Genomic DNA, 17534 nt, shown 5'->3' on the forward strand with positions numbered 1-17534 from the left:
AAAAATAACTGTGCAACAAACAAGCAAAAAAGAGAGAAAGAAAGAAAAAGAAACAGTAAAGAAAAATGCTGTAAAGTAGCAACTCACAGACAAAGAAACCAGAAGTGAAGGGGAAGGGACAGAGAGCAAAGAAAAAGAAGAAAAAACACTGTGAAAATGCAAGAAAAGATTCAGAAAGGGATATAAACATAAGCAAGAGACCTTTAGATAGGTGGGAGTCAGAAAAGAAAAGAGATAGGAATCTAGGGAGTCTTACACTCAGGATCACCCCATGCAGCTCCAAGTAAGCCTGGTCCAAAGCACCAAAAGCAGAAGGAAGGAATTTCCAATTCGTGAAATTTCAAGTCTGTCTCTGATCCTCCCTGAAATTATCTCCCATATTTATGTGGTACTTCAGCTAGGGCATATCACCCCACTGGGGAGGAGAGTAATTTTTTGAAGATTAAATTTCAGAACTTTAGAAACCAAAGGAAAGGAATGTTAATGTGCAGCAAGCATTTCCAGGGTAGCTGCTGTCACAATAACTGGGTGGTTCAGTGGATCTGGCATGGCCATTGAAGTTTATTTGCACCCCTGAGCTAAGAATTCAAGCTTTTAGTTATGTATTTGAGAATGAACAGTGGGTTTGCCACAGGGCTGTGAACTAGGATCTGCAGAGACCCTAGGGCATTCTGCTCCTTCCCCTCCATCCTTACTCCTTCCCACAGCCATAAAGTCTGAGTTTCCTCTCTGTATACTGCATATAAGATAATATAAGGGGGAAGTTGAAAGAGGCTTCTCCAGTGAAGGAATTGATATCCCTCTCCCTGACAGACTGACCAAGTATGAATGAGATACTTTTTCAATATGACACTAAGCATGTTCAGAGCATAAAACCCAGTATTAATTAGGCATTGAATTAATCATTTTTATTGCTAATTTGCCAAGTATTACCATTAACATTTGGCAAAAGCTAAACCTGAACATAATGGCAGGGTTAAAAGCTGGCTGAGGAATGCCTGCCAATGGAAAAAGGGTCTGGGGGAAGTTTGAGGTGTTCCAAGACTAGTGCTGGGAAAGAAAGGCAAGTGGTTGCCTAGAAACAAGAAAAAGTAATGGAAGGGAATCATTGCAGGAGCTGGGGTGAGACAGGCAGCATATTTTATAAAAGCAGTTGATATGTGGAAGGATGGAAAATAGTGAATATTTACTATAAAATTAAAGTTCGTTTTTATGATTCTAAATACTTTAAAAATACAGAATTTGTGTACAGAGCAATTCCAAGCAGAATGTGTCAGACATTGATGTTACATAATGATGTAATAGATTTTTTCATTAATTGTGTTTTGAACACATGTTATAAAGGAATTAGTACTGGTACAAAAGAGAAATATGATCGAGTTACCATAATTTCAGGTCCTAAAAAGAGGACACCTGGGGATGAAGGGGGGCAGGGACAGACAAGCTGGTGCCCTGCTCCTGCCCATTCTGTTGCCCCTCACTCCCAAGCCACAGCCCCACTGCTGCCCCTCACTCCCAACCCACTGACCCCAGCATCTCACTCCCAGAAAGCCGTATCCTGCCCCCCACCTCTCTGCTGGTGCCCCTTACTCCCAACCCACAGCCCCTTGGTGCTGCCAGTGCCCCACAGACCCAACCCACAGTCACATGTCCCCCTTTGTGCCCCTCAATCGTGATCTACTGCCCCCTGCCCCTTGCCAGCCCTGCTGGCACCCCTCACTCCCAACCTACAGCCCCCTGCCCCTTGTAGGCCCGCTGGGCCCCTCACTCCCAACCCGCAGCCCTTGCCCCCCCAGCCCTGTGGTGCCCCTCACTCCTAACCCGCAGCCTTCTATACCCGCAGCCCTGCCAGTGCCACTCATTCCAGCCAGCAGACCCCTGCCCCTCAGCCCTGCTGGCAGCTCAGTCCTGACCTTCTGTGCTCCACTCCCTGCTGCCTCTGATCACACTCTCCCTGCTGCCACCAGTGGAGCAAAGCAAAATCACAAACTCAAGTCCTGACCATACATGCATCACACTAGGGATTCTGGGAATTGTAGTTCTACCTAGCAGTGGCCGTATTGAAAACAGGCCAGGGGAAGAAATCCAGGACATTTTGCCTGCATTTAAAAAACCCACCCAGACACAGCACAGGGGTCCAAAAAAGAGGGCATATCCAGGAAAGCCTGGGCATATGCTAACCCTAAAATATGTACCACAGGTGATAGAACTGACAAAAAGTTCTAATGCCAAGCTCCAAAACTCTGCAACAACCAAATGATAAGAAACACCTTAATGTGATACTTCTGTCCCTAATAATCCTGGATTTCACAAAGTTATTTTTTAACTTTAATGTTATTCTTCAATGTTTCCTAAAAATTCACATTAAAGATATATGACTTAAATATTTTGAATAAAAAGTACACATTTTAATGTACTATATTCATGAATAATTTGTTTTCAGGCTACCTTCCTGCCTACACAATTTTAATAAGTATTCAATAGTTTATAAGGAAAAAGCTTTTCACAGAAAATCAGACCTTCCTGGTACATTTTTAGGCATCTACAAAGGTGTACCCACAAGCATTTCTCTTTCTCCCCTCCTCTGAAAAAACATAAGCACACAAATATCCAGGCCAACAAAACTCTAAAAAGGAATGCAAGACTTAGGATTCATTGTGCTCAACCCATTCTTTGAAGGGTAATTATATAATGGCAAAAATATTTTGATAATACCAGTATGAAATTATAGTGTCATTCTTAAGACAGATATAGAAATTATCTGCATGTATATACAATAGTCCCATAAGCAGTACACAAAGTATCTACCTGGATTTCAATGAAATCACCTCAGAGCCCCTTGTCTGGAGCGCTGTCTAAATTGCAGTGCAACCACTGTCAAAAAAGAGGAACATAAATATTGTAAAGCACTATATAAGCCTAAACTTAGTGATCAACTATTATATGAAGAACTTCTTTGGCCCTTCCTTTCCTGTTGTTTGTGGCAGCTTCACTTACCTGTCAAGTCCATCTTTATCCAATTCAGAGGGACGTTTAACCATGTAGAGAATTAAACGTAGTTAAAAGCTGTTCAGAATGGGAAAGCACTCCTTGTTGTGGTTTTATAGCACAAGATAGGAGAGAAGAAAGATTTGTTTAGTAGTATATTTTACTGGATCACCTGACATAAGCTTTAAGGCATAAAGTGCCCTTCCTGAAGTTGAGAGAAAAAGTAAATATGGCTTAAGTTTCAACCAGGCAGAGCAATTACTTTTAAAATCCATTATGTAATTGAAGCAGGTCACTTAAAAAAGTAAGGAGGCCATGAACTAGTGGACAAAAAAGAAGTTATCAGAAGCAGTTGCAGACCAAGTGAAAAAGGGTGAAATGAATAAACCTAATTACCTACAAGAATAAATCCATTCAAACAAGATGTTCTTTATTACCTGTGGAGTATAGAGATTAGAAGAGGGAGTGGGTTAATTGTAATGGCCCATAAACTCCCATCCTACATGAATAACTTTATAGTTCTGTTTCCTTTACAATGTAAACTTTTTGAACATGGATCTGACTTGCTATGTTTTTTTTCTGTAAAGCATTGAAAATATTTCTGGGAATAATGAACAGCAAGTGATACACAGTTTATTATATTTTAAACAATTAAGAACAACTTATACATAGAATACATTATATAAATAGTTGTGGTGTTTCTCTGCCTGTTCAAGAATTTCAGAACTTTATATTGATAGACCTAGAAAATACATTTTAAATATTAAAATATAGCCATACCAATATATGTACAACCAGGGGCAATATTTTCCCATTCTTTAGAATTTGCTAGTGGTATTACCAATTAGGAAATAGGAATTTATCATCATGATGTGTGATTTTCTAATATAGCCAAATGAGGGCATCAATTCATTGGTAACAACTACAGTTGAATCACTGCCATTTGATGTCAAGTGCTGCCAAATTGGTGTTCCCCTTCCACCCACTTAGTTTTCCCATAATAAAGACCCATTTGTTAATCCTTGGTAAACTGACAAGTGTTGGATGCAGTGAAGATTCTGAGTAGTAACAGATAAAGAAAGGAAAATCTATTCTGACCTTGTATATACATTTTGTAAATTGCAGACAAGAAAGATGAAATGTGTCACCCATGAGATTAAATAGCAATAACAATACACAATAATAATATTAACAAAAACAATGCTAATAAAATAAAAACAGAGAAAACAAAAGCCAACCCTCCACCTCATGCTTCAAAACCACAGACCATAAGATATTTAGAATACTTCACATATCACTTTTCAGCACAAAGTAACCAAATAACTTTCTCCTTGAAAATAAAGAACAAATTAATTATAAAAAGGTAGCTGGTTCTATCCAGTGCCAATGTATTAATAAAAATTAAACCTCTCTAAAAACTGAATTACCCAAAAGCATATTATGATACAGCGAGACTCACAAGTCATTTTGAAAGAATTATGATGATAATTTAATTGTAAAATGAGACACAACTCTTGGAGAGTTGCCTTTGTGCCTATCAGAAAAACACAACTCATAACAATTAGTGTCTTAAAATGAAGGTGAAAATTGAATCTATTTTTATTCTTCTGAAGATATTTTGGCATTGTTCTATGGGGAAAAAAACTCCTGCTGCATTCAAAAAAAAAAAAAGAAAAAAAGAAAAGAAAAAGATAAAAATGCCAACAAATGTTTGTATTGACATATTTCCCAGGGGGGAAAAATGGTTTGGAATCTGTATAGCCATTTTTGCTAGGATGTTTCAACATGGCCTCGAAATTTGTATCTAACCTTTTACAAACAAGTGATTTTACAACAAAATCAGTTGAGTTAAAATAAAAGATAGCATACTAACTGTCATCATTCAACAACTAGATCTGTATGGATACAGGATTTCATCCATGCAGAACAAACTGCAAATATTGGGCAACAAACATTTTTATCCTTGCAAATGATGTAGATTTGTAACTATAAATAACAGCATGTGCAAAATTAGACTCTGATGTTACTGTTTAGAATTTGTTACTATTCCACTACTAGGTGCTTTAGGCCAGATACAAATATTACACTTTTACCAGTATAAGTTATTGGAAACCAGTTTATCCCCGTAACAGAATAGGAATCCAGACTGATTTAAAAAGAGCAGAACCTGGTCAAAGATTTCCCAGCAGGGCAGAGTGGAGGAGGCACAGTATGGTGCAGCAACAAAGACCCTGTTAGAGGGGGTGGAGTGTAAGAGGCCCCAGTGAGAAGGGGAACGGTATAATGTGTGTAAGATGACTAAATTTGGTCCAGCTTTAGGCCGGATGTGTTACATGATCCTGGATGCTATCTGTGAGGCATGGGCCACAGTGTAGGGAAAGTTTGGAGCTGCAGACAGCACCCCCTGGCATCAGGGCCTCCTGAGTTTACCACCAGTAAAATCTATCAGCAAAGTTGTGGCAGGTGAGACTGGGCAGACAAGTGTGAGGGATGGCTCGAGACTGGGCCCCAAGCTTGCCCCCTGTCACAGTGTAAAAGTACCCTTAATGACTAAGTGTGATCTTATTTGATCTTGTTCAACTGTCTGAAAACCAATTAGCATAAAAGGTGTGTGGGTTCTCCTCCTCACTGGTCAGGGTTTTTTTTTGTGCCTTGGGACCTGAGGCATGACAGCATGTTACAATAGTATATGTTCTGCCGGGGTGCACACAGTGGTGGGAACCACCCCCTACCCCCATGCTCCCTGGATGAGCCGCTCATGGTACAGTCCTGCACCCCACCCTGGCTGTGCAGCACCTGCCCCTGCCCCTGCCCCAGAACCAGGGCCATCCCCACTCCCTTTCTCACCGCTGGGGCCTCAGTCTGTGCCCCCGCCCCCACATCCCTTCCCTCACAACAAACTTACCAGCTGAACCTGGCTGCTCTCCATGCTGCCAAGCTGCACTCCTGGCCACCTGCATGCTGTGCTGCAGCTGCACACATGCATGGAGAATTTATTGGTGCCATTATCAGCCATATCAACCAAAAAAAGGTGATTGTCAATACTGTAAATTTTCTTTATATTGGTGCCGATCTGATGTGAAACCGATGTAACAGTGTACCTCTAATGTTCTAGCCTCCTTTCAGGGACTCTTGGAGGGTGGAAAAAGTGTAACAAAACCTGTTCCTAGAAGATGATAGATGGTAGTATTATGGCCATTTTCTGAACAAAGCCCAAAAGACTATCACCAGTGGGTAACAAAGAAAAGTTTTGCTAGCCTGTTCATGTATTTAAACAGAGCCTAAAGTGTGGGTCACAGCTGTAACAAACAGCTCATACTAAGCCATAAGTGACTGGTGCAGGTTGGGACAGACTATTTTCTGGTATTAAAGCCCCAACTAAAATCCATAGCGATACCAAGTGTCACTGTACAGTCCTATTTAACATTGTTTAATAATATAATTTGTATATGCTTGATATTTTCATTAACAAGCTAATACTTTAGGCAGTCTAGAGTTATTTCTAAAACTGACAAAATTTATTATGGTTTAGAGTAGGTTTTTTTTAATAATATTGATATAGATAACTATTTTATAATGAGATACAGCTGCTTTTAAATGCTGTTAGCTCCTCGTAGCAATTGTTTCAATCTTATATAGTATTGTAGAGAAACAAACGGCATAAAGAAAGAGAGAAAGGTACCAACATACATCAGCTGGACACAAAAAGAGAAGGCATGTCTGGAGAAGTAAAAGCCCAAACTACATTGTATTTACTAAGATCTCATAGATATTCAGGAGTCTGCAACTGCATCAATGGATTAAAAAAACATAGAGTATGTATATCAATGGTTATGCTTATGGAATAACCCTATAATTACAGCCCAAATCCTGTTTCAGCTAGATATAAATTGTTTATTGAGATGAATGACTAAACCATCATTGCCAGTTATTTTAAAAGAGGCTTTTTAAAATGCGCAAATGGTCTACTGGCTTTATTAATAATCAAAACAGTGCTTTGCTAGCTGTTGCAAAGATAAAAGCATAACTAACAGTAACCTTAGATGCTCAGAGGTTGGGGGTTCATAAACACTGAATAGAAATTTTAAAACTCAAGAGAATAATAGTGCATCCAATTTCCACATTCCATTACAATTAGTACTGCCAATCATGTGCCAGGGTCCTATATATCAACTAATAGGATAAAATCCTGGTGCAGCCTTCTTTGAGCACTGCCTCATAGGTACCACGTATTGAAAAATCATTTGAGGTATGTAAAGGTCAATTTTTAATAACTATTTGTTGTATGTATATATTTGGGACATATGCAAATACCCCATTATCACTACGAACAACTTACATTGCTGCAGAGTGGAATCAGTAACTGAGCTTGTCTTTTACTTTACTCATAGCCAGCTTGATATATATTAAAAATTGCAATGAAGGGCTATTTTATTTGTCTTTCTGTCATCTGTGAAAAGTGACTGACAGAAAGAAGGTAGCTGGAGAAGGCAGAGAGGGAAGAATTATATCTAACATGGCCTCACAAAACTCACTGGAAGACCTAAAATTAGAAATCAGGTTTTACGAACTTCATTCTAATTGGTGGAGCATGTTGCTTCCCACATGTAACAGGGCATTATCTCTCATGTCTCCTCTCAGATCTCGAACTAGGCTTCTTCTCACACAACATATCCAAGTACATTTTTTAAAAATAAATATTTAAATCTAGAGTCTTTATATTACACACACACAAATAATGGTTAGTATTCAAATGTCTTTTAAAATAGATTCATCATTTAATTGATGAGAAAAGTCTCTCTCTCTCCAGCTGTGCATGCTCTCTCTCTTTCTGGCTGTGGATTGCAATGCATGTCGCAGGAATAGTGGTGGGATCTGCCTTGATATCCTGCCTGGAAAGATATCATGACAGTCAAAGGGCATCATGCCCATGTCCTTGCTGCCTGTCTGACATGACTTGGAAGCAGTGCCTAGTGGCAGCAACACCAGAGCAAGCCCGCCTAGCTTGCAACACTCTGTACCACTTGGCATGTCCAAGAGAACTGGTGACTTCCAGTACCAACTGCTGCATGTGGTCCTGGCCACGCGTACTTTCGTCTGTCACTTAGACCCAATGGCATTGGTGGCCTGCTATCTGTGAGAAGATCATAGAATCATAGAAGTAGGGTCAGAAGGAAACTTATAGATCTTCAAGTCCGACCCCCTGCCAGGGTAGGAGAAAAAACTGGGCTCAAAAGATCCCAGCTAGGTAGGCATCAAGCCTCCTCTTGAAGACCCCCAGGGTAGGAGCCAGCATCACTTCCCTTGGAAGTTGGTTCCAGATCCTAGCCACCCTAATTGTGAAGCAGTTCTTATGGATGTCTAATCTAAACCTCCTCTCCAACAACTTATGGCCGTTATTCCTTGTTATGCCAGGGGGCGCTAGGGGAAACAAGGTCTCTCCCAAACCCTTCTGGTCCCCCCTAGTGGGTTTATAGACTGTCACCAGGTCCCCCCTCAGCCTTCTCTTGTGAAGGCTGAACAGGTTCAGGTCCTGCAGTCTCTCATTGTAGGGTCTGCCCTGTAGTCCCCGGATCATGCAGGTGGCCCTCCTCTGGACCCTCTCAATGTTGTCCACATCTCTCCTGAAGTGCGGCGCACAGAACTTGATACAGTACTCCAGCTGTGGCCTGACCAGTGTTGCAAAGAGGGGGAGGATCACCTCCTTGTCCCTGCTAGAGATGCACCTGTGGAGGAGACTCTCTTCCACACCTTCATTGATTGCCCTCAGCTGCTCTTTCATGCCCTCAGCACCATCTTTGGCACACTTAACTTGAAACTGTGTGCATCTTCCCTGTCCTATACTGACTGGCCAAGGTGAATAAGATCTCCTTGGGCCAGGACAAGATGGTAGCCTGAAAAGCCACAGAAACTGGCTTGCAGGGCCCAGCTTCAATGACACCCACAAACTCTTCAATGATACCCACTAACTCATGGTACAGGTGCATGTCACATTTGAATTTGGACACCCCTCTCACAACAAACGTGGACCAGTATGTATCATGCTGGACTACCAAGGCGGCCCTCTGCAAGCTGGTCCTACACTTGTAACCTTATGAGCCATACCTAGACAAGCGAGCCTGTGCCTGTTCTGGCATCTCAAAGAAGTGCAAGATGTTGGAGGAGGCATGCTAGGAACAAAAAAAAATGTTCCCCATGCTGCATATTTGTAGCATGGACTCTAAATTTGAAAATTAATTTCCTCTAGTAAATGAATAAACAGATTTTTAAGAAAGCAGTTTACAGCATTCTGAGTATATTAGAATACATGACTACTTAGCACTTTTTATTGGTTTTATCTTTTACTGCTTTGAACACGGAAAATTAATTATTAATCTAGAATTTCAGAATGAAGCCTTTGGATTCCTTTGACAATTAATTGTAAAGGTGAGGTTCTACATTACAGTTACATCATGTTAACGGCGCTTAAAACCTGGGCATCTGGACATTAAGGCATGTGAAAGACTTATTAACAAATGCTAAGTGTGCTCTAGAATCTTAAAGTTATATCACTTTGGGTGAGGATTATCTTTGAACTCTGCTACTACCTAACTCAAATTACCTTAACTTCTAGCTGGTCCACTCATGAGAAGACAGTTCTGGAGAATCACAGGAAGCACCCCTTCCAGAACGGATCAGCTATCCTCCAGAATGTGACAGCCCTGGACTGACCACTGGGGACAGCAAGGCAGCAGTTGAATGGGGAGGGAATGAGGGGAATGGAGGGAAAAAAGAAGTGGGGCAAGGGGGATGGGAGGAGGGAGAGCAGAGGTGTAGTATGGAAAAGACAGGGGCACATGGGATTAAGGGAGGAGGGTTGCAGGTGGGTAGGGAGCTGCTGGGCAGTTGCGGGAGGAGTGCAGAAGTGCATGGCACCCCTCCCCCCCACATGCCCAGATCAGGCCCCAGTTCCTCATGGATGCCCATAAGCTCCTCACTTCTCCACCCCTCTCCCTTCTGCTACCCTCTTCCCCCCCGCCCAAGGGAGAGGTTGGACAGTCACTGAGGGATTGAAAAATGAGTGGGTAGGCACTGGACCTAGCAGACATGCATGGGCAGGGTGGGCTGCAGCAACCTGAGGAGCTAGCAGGGATGGCAAACCTGCTTGGCTGCTACTGCCGCTCTCCAGGATGAACTCACACACCCTACTTCTCTGAAGATGAGTGGGGAGAGCTGGGAGCCTGGAGAGACCAAGTTAGGGGGTGAGGGGTCAGTGAGCTGGCATGATCAAAGGCACAATTTGTGCTGGTGGTGTGCTGCTAGAAAGCTGGCAAGCTGGGCAGGAATGGAGCAGACTTGGAAGCTACTAGGCAGCTACCATAAAATAACAGTTCATCTATCTGGTGTGCTTCAGTGTATGAAATCTGTAAACGTGACACCGAAGTACATACATCATTGTAAGGCTGGCCCTGCAGAAATGAAATTCAGACTTTCCTCCATTTTCCAATAAAATGGATGGAGGTTTTGAGTAGGTATACTTTTTGCATCAGCAAGGGAGCTATTTTACTTAGATAATAAACTCTTTGAAGCTGAGACTGTCAAGATCTCTAGATGCTACTATAATATGAATAATAAATGCTTCTCCTTTTTAATATTTCATGCCCTCTATGGAGATCCACATCTGTGGCTTGAACCCAAGTCAATTGTAGCAATAATTGTCAAGCACCATTTCTGAATGGCCTCCAGTGTAATAAAAGTAAAAGTTTCTTTAAGGTTAGTCATATGACAGTATATGTTGATCTGATGCAGTATGCAATTACAGGACCATTTTTCTTCTAGAGCAGTACTGCTGCTGATCATAAGCACAGTTTACTGTGTACTTTTTTCCCAAGGGGGAAAAGTAGTACATGAGAAAATAGCTGGAATGATATAGTTGGGGATAGCCTTGCTTTGAGCAAGGGGCGGACTAGATGACCTTCTGAGGTCTCTTCCAACTCTAATTTTCTATGATTCTATGATAACACATAGATTAATTGGTAGACCAGTTAATTCTGCATTGGAACATTGGGTCAGATCTAATTAAAGTGCACCAAAGCCTCTATGTGCAAGTGCATTATTTTGACTCTCAGTTACAACCCAGGGACATGATTCAATAAATTTACTCTAAAGCAAATAAGACTAGTAAAGTTCACTTAAAAATCTGAATCAATTTTGGGTAAATAAAATAGAAAATAATTATGCATGAAAAGGCCATGTTTTAAAATTAGAAAAACAGCATTATTGAGCCAACAGTAAAAACATTTTTGCCCCAGAATTATTCTTGTAAAACTGATATAGCACATTTATTTAAAAAACATAGCTTACTGCTAAAACTGGAATAGCCTTTAGGTTATGATTGAACAGCAATATATTTCCTTAGAATGTACCTTTGTGATGCTTTCATATGTGCTGCATTACAGAATACTCCTTTTATGTTTTCTGCCTTTCTTGTAGATACTACCCAATTAAAGTTGTATAAATTTTAATCTAGAAAAAGTGGCTCCTGTATTCACAAAAATTACATACCATTAACACAGAACTAAATCATATTTTAGGCAGAGGTTATTAAAGAAATAAGCATCTATTTCATTCTGTGAAATTATGAAACTGAAAATGTGTTACTGAGGACAGTAAAATGAATAAACTGTGGTCCAGTTGCTATATACAATAAAAATGAAATATTGACTGAAATAGTAAGCAAAGGCCAAATAAGAAAGTCATTTTGAACAACCCCAACATGTATAATACAATGTGTTTAGTAAATCTTAGGATGAAAAGCTCACTGAAGAATAAAGAAATAAAAAACTAAATTTATTAAATGGGAAATCATTTTTTTTCTGAATGAAATCTCCAAAAGGTTTTTATTGTGTAACCATAAATTACAACAGGTTTTGAATTTAAAACAAGTTGGAACAGCAGATGCAATATGCAGCAGGATTGGGAGGGGAGGGAGATAATTACAGGGCAACTAGAATTTCCTTTTAAGTCAGTATAAAACAAAATTTTTCAGTGATAGGAGAGGTATGTGGTACCAGAGTTAAATCAGGAAGTACAAATGCAGTCTTTAAACAACATTAAATTCATTTTATAAATCACTTAAATGAAATAGGCTAAGCTGGCCAAGAAAGAATAGGACCTTTTCCAGAAGATAAATGCATTGCTGATGAAGGGCTAATAGGATTTTTACATGCTTTCTCCTCTGAGAAGGGCTTCTGTTTCAAAGGACACAGTCACATGTACCTACTTACATAGGACACAAGAAGAAAAATGAAGGAAGAAGTCAGAAAGTATTAAAAATGTGTGAAACAATGTTAAATTTTAGTCCACTTTGTATCAGGAAATCCTAGAAATGAAGTAAATGTGGAACAAATGCTAAAACAGAGAACGCCAGAATCTCAGGTCCACTCAAACCAGTATGTGTTGCTGTGAGGCACAAAAGTATTCAGAAAAACAGTGAAGCTGGCTACATGCAAAGGGGATTTTTAAGTCACCCTTCCCTGTATATGAGGAATTCCTAATGTAAAAATGAGTGAAGCTGAGGGGCATAGGGTGGCTTCACACTTGACAGCAACTGCTGGTAAGAGCATCAAGTCACTGGCCCCAACAGATGTTAAATTAAAAACATGCTAGGATCTGATGAGGGATACCATCAATCACACTTCATGCAGTGGTACATATGCAAGGCAGGAGGTATGATTGTGGGATCTCCCCTAAGATCCCATTGTGCCATATTGCCAGTGCAGGGAGAGCCCAATCCCATCACCATGCACCAATAAGTAGCACACGATGAGTTCCCCTACCTGGAAACCTTGATCAGCTGACCGAGGTTCTCAATTAAAGGTGTGATAAAAACCAGCCACAAAGTTATTACAATAACAATAGCAAGTTATTACAATAACAAGAAGGTATTGTTACTCTTTAGTTACCAAGTATCCCAAGCACACACAAACACACCATACCACCCAAGTTAGGAATGCACCTGTGTGTATGTGTAGGTGGGTAGTGTGCGTGTGAACTGGCAAATATATATATCATTGTGTGCGTGATATACAAATTAGTGATCCGTGTATGTGTACTAAGTGTGTGGGTGTTGACAACTGATTTTTGTCTAATTTTCAGTGTGTATAATGTGTATGTGCTTGAATTGGTGATAGGTGTGTACGTGTCTAGGCTGGTAATTTTGGATGCGCGCACGCCTGAGTTGGTGGTGGGGGTGCATGCGCCTAGTGTATGTGTATGCACCTAATTGATTTTTGTGTGTGTATATTTTTAATTGTGTCACACCCTCCCATCTAACTGCAATTTTGAGATCCTGTGAGTTGACCTGGCCCCATAGGACAACAATATTGTCTAAAAATGACCAACAATTTAACATAGCCAGACCACCAACAACTATTTCTTATAAAGTTCCTAAAGAAGTATAGCTTTGTGAATAAATATTTGTTCTATTCAGTAGTCTAATCAAAAAAAGAAAAGAAATGGATTTAACCACCATTTGTTGTTGCTGAAATTGTATTTAGGTGATTAAAATACTTTGTTCCATCAGAAATGTTTAAAATTTGGAGGCTTACTTAACTATACATTTAAAAGAAAATTATGCTAATTCTGAAATTAAATTTGAGGAATTTTATTTGAAACATTTCAACATTCAACATTTTAGCTGAAATTATTGTCACATTTCTAAGTTTGACTCAGAATTATATGATACACATTAGAAAGTTTAAAAACAAAACAAAGACCTGCAGAACACAAATGTGCCAGATTTACTTGTGTTGGAAGGAAAGGGAAGAACTACTTTGTAAATATTATAACTTGATTCAGTTGCTGCAAGAACTGTGTTTATGTAGCGTTTATTATAATATTTCTGTACCGACAGTTGCTGATAAAAATTTTGCCATTTAGCTTCAAAACACAAGTGTGGTTACAGCATTATAAATGTAATAACTACATAACCGATGCAGCAGGGTTACAAAAGATTTGTAGTATAAGAACCAAAATGGAATAAGTGTTCTGAAGTTATATGAAATGCGTATGCTTCAAAACAAGATAGGAATATTTTGTATAAAATTAATAGAAAAAGATACAAAAACAAAAAGAAAAACAGAATGAAAACTTTAATATATAATGGGATAATTTCCTAAGAAATTAGGAGAGTTTGGACACACAGTTAAGTGCCGTCTTACAGTTATACAACTAACTCTTATTATGACATAAGGAATTAACCTCAATTTTCATTTTCTTGTATATCATAACCTTGTTTCCATGTATTTTTGCATCATATGCCAACATATGTCATGTTTAGATCACTTGTGGAAGTCTCCCTTCATTCAGATATTACAAGCTAGGTCTCTGGTGTATGATAACCATTCAGAAATATATATCAAAATAGTGCCAAATATTCTGCTCTGCTACAGACTTCCTGTATGACCTTGGGCAAGCCATTTAGTCTCTCTGTGCCTCATTTCCTCATTTAATGGGATTAACAACACGTCACTACTTGATGCGGGTGTTGTGTGTTATACAGAATAAAGACTCTGATATGCTCAGACATTATGGCAATGGTCATAAAGATACCCAAGGACAATTGAAGATTAATGGCAGCAGAGAGCATCAGCTCAGCATATCACTTAAGGCACTCTAAATCTTTCAGGAAAAAAATGCTCATTGCAGAATACTCCTACTGCAATGATTTAAAAATTATAAATACTATTGCCTGAAGTTACAATGGTCAGCTTACTTTCATGAAACACATCTGTGTGAGTGTGGGTGTGTACAGGCTTGGAGGGGCAGAAATGTACAATTTGGGAGGGTAAGGGAGGGAATGCAAGCCAGTCTTCTTGTAATATAAAACAGAATAAAGCTAAATTAAATATTTGAAGACGTAACTTTACTCTTTTGACAAAATATAATACATTATAGCCAATCAATAACACAGGAAGTACTCCAGAATCAAACATTAAGTCAGCTGATCAATATTAAAGGTAAGAATGTCATTTGCATAGTGCAGCTACAAATAAAAGTAGTAATTCTGAAGGCATCTCCTAACTTGCTTCAGGACATTCTGGTATATGTACAGGGAGATGGAAGAGCACAGTCAGCAAGGATGCCACCAATGCTCTCCACGTACTCTCCTCTTCTAGTCCCCATATTCAACTGGGTTGGGAATGGGCACATTTTTGAAGCCACCCTGCAATGTGCCAGCCAGCATGGCTGAGCTAATAGAGGACAGAGTGATCTATTACTGGTATAGGTCAGTAGCAGATTACTGCAAAATGAAGAGGGAAGGGGAGAAAAATATTTTGATCAGGAAATAAACCTCTTTTCCCACATCAGACACTGGTTTAGGCATTCACTGTCTCTCCCAGAACTTATAAAAATGTCACAACCTATGTCTAAAATCCATTCACTTATTAGCTTCCTTTTGCTGCCCCTTTCTCCTTTATGTTACTTTGCTTCTTACTTTTCCTTTCTTATGCCCTTTTCCCCTTTATTCATACTTCTCATTTCAGTTCTTAGTCCTTAAAATTACCCTACTTATCCTGGAGAGAGAACATATTTTTGCAGTTTCTCTTCCTATACTTACACACCTTTCCTTAGCAATGCTTGTAAACACATCAAAGGAGAGTTCTTGTATTAAATACAATAAAAATTGTTATTGTATGTGAGAAACAGGGCTATGTGCATCAGACATCATATTTCCTGTTTCAAAAGTCTACTATAATAGCTGGGGGTGGAAAAAAGCCAGCCTTAATATGCCATAAAAATCTATAGGCTCTGGTCACTGCTAATCTTCACTACAGTAAATAATGTATACCCAATTGCCTATCAATGCATCTCAGAAATCATTTATCAGTTGTCTCTATAAGAAGCAAGGCCAATTATATCTCACTGTGTTTTGGACACTGTATATATAGATTCACTGCTAGCAAGATTCCCTTCAATTGCCAATATCCATCACTACTCAAATTAAAACTGTGTGCTGCAGTTCTGCTTTTCAGCAATTTAGCAATAATATGTCAGTCATGAAAGGTCTGAAAATGAGCAACAATTTCAAAACAGAAATGCAAGCATTTACAGTTCCTTTAACCACTCTGCCTATTATCATGAGCTCTCTCAAATGCAGGTAGCAGTCTGACAAGCGATAGAAGGGAAAACATTAAGCTTGATATAGTACTTCACTTTATGAAATGACATTGCATGACTACCAAAAACAGGTATCTAAACAGATAAATAAACTAACACAAAACTGCAAAAGCAGTGTGTAGTTAAATATCCACATCTGTCAAAATAGTTCTATTTAAATATTCTGTCAGTAACATGACAGCTAATTAGCATGAAATTCGGGGGGTAACTATTCTGCTATTCAGCATCTTCACTCACTCACAATTCAGTTGAATATCTTTGTTCATCTATTTTATTAAGTCTTGTTCAACTGAGCAATTACTTACTAACATATTACTCCATTCTGAAACAGTATAAAAATAGGACTATAGAGATAGAAAATCTGGACATAAATATTAAGGTGAAGGGAAGGAAAAGAAAGCAGACACAATCAATTTAACATTTAAGAATTAATTCTATTGCCCATTATATCATTTTTTCCCCTAAATCAATGGAAAGATTCCAATTCAAGTTGAATATATTAAAATTAAAATAGAGGTAATAGAGGAAAATATATGTCATTTAAACTGTGTTTAGGGACAATGTACATGTTTTACTCAGTAATTAAAATACTTTCAGCATTTAAAAATGATGCATTTTATTTTTCTCAAGGGATATAACCTTACTTTTATAGTTGCTCTTAAACTTTCACTGCTTTCATAACTTTCCTAAAAGAACTATTAGGGATGGGACAGCCTCCAAGACAGCAGTTACAGTGAACATAATAAGTAAGCATGAGAAATATTTCATTAGCTTTGTCAAATATCAAGTAGTCATCTTTATTGTGTTGACATTAGTTCAAAGGAAATAAAAATTTTATTATTAATATCCTGATGGATAGAACATCATCCTTAACTGCATTCAGAAGGTAGAGTGCTTGCACAAAACCTTGTTGTGTTTCTGGTGTAATGCTATTCTCGTACATTTTACTCACATTTTACAGAGAAGTCAGCCAAAAAAGATGGTGATATGAAAAGAAGGAAGAATAGAAAACATTTAAATGTCAGAAGGATCTTATTTTTCCTCTTTCAGACAATGGAAGATAGTGATAAGAAAAGAAGGGTGAAATCCTGGCCCCACTGAATACTAAGGTAATACTGGCCCCATTGATGGCTATGGGCCTAGGTTTTCATTCATGTACTCAGCTCATATCTAAGCTACAGGTTGAAGAACTTGTTAAGTCAAGCCAGGGCAAAGTTTGGCATCTGTACTAGTGAAATTTCATGAGCCATACAGGTCTTCTCAGCTCATTTGAATAAAAATGAAACTGGAAAAGACAAAGAAAAGAATACACTGCATTCTAAAACTTGCTTAAGGCCACAAATGGGCATTCATTTCTACAGTGGAAATTTCCACTGATAGAAACC

The 17534-nt window shown here is 38.9% G+C and overlaps 1 protein-coding gene across 1 annotated transcript in view; it reads right to left on the minus strand.

The window, feature by feature from the left end:
* The window catches only part of CSMD1 (CUB and Sushi multiple domains 1), a 1867828-nt gene that overhangs the window by 1166231 nt on the left and 684063 nt on the right, over positions 1-17534 (minus strand). The window lies entirely within an intron of this gene.

The sequence above is a fragment of the Crocodylus porosus genome, unplaced genomic scaffold (assembly GCF_001723895.1).
Source record: "Crocodylus porosus isolate Cpor-Errol unplaced genomic scaffold, CroPor_comp1, whole genome shotgun sequence".
Classification (NCBI taxonomy): domain Eukaryota; kingdom Metazoa; phylum Chordata; order Crocodylia; family Crocodylidae; genus Crocodylus; species Crocodylus porosus.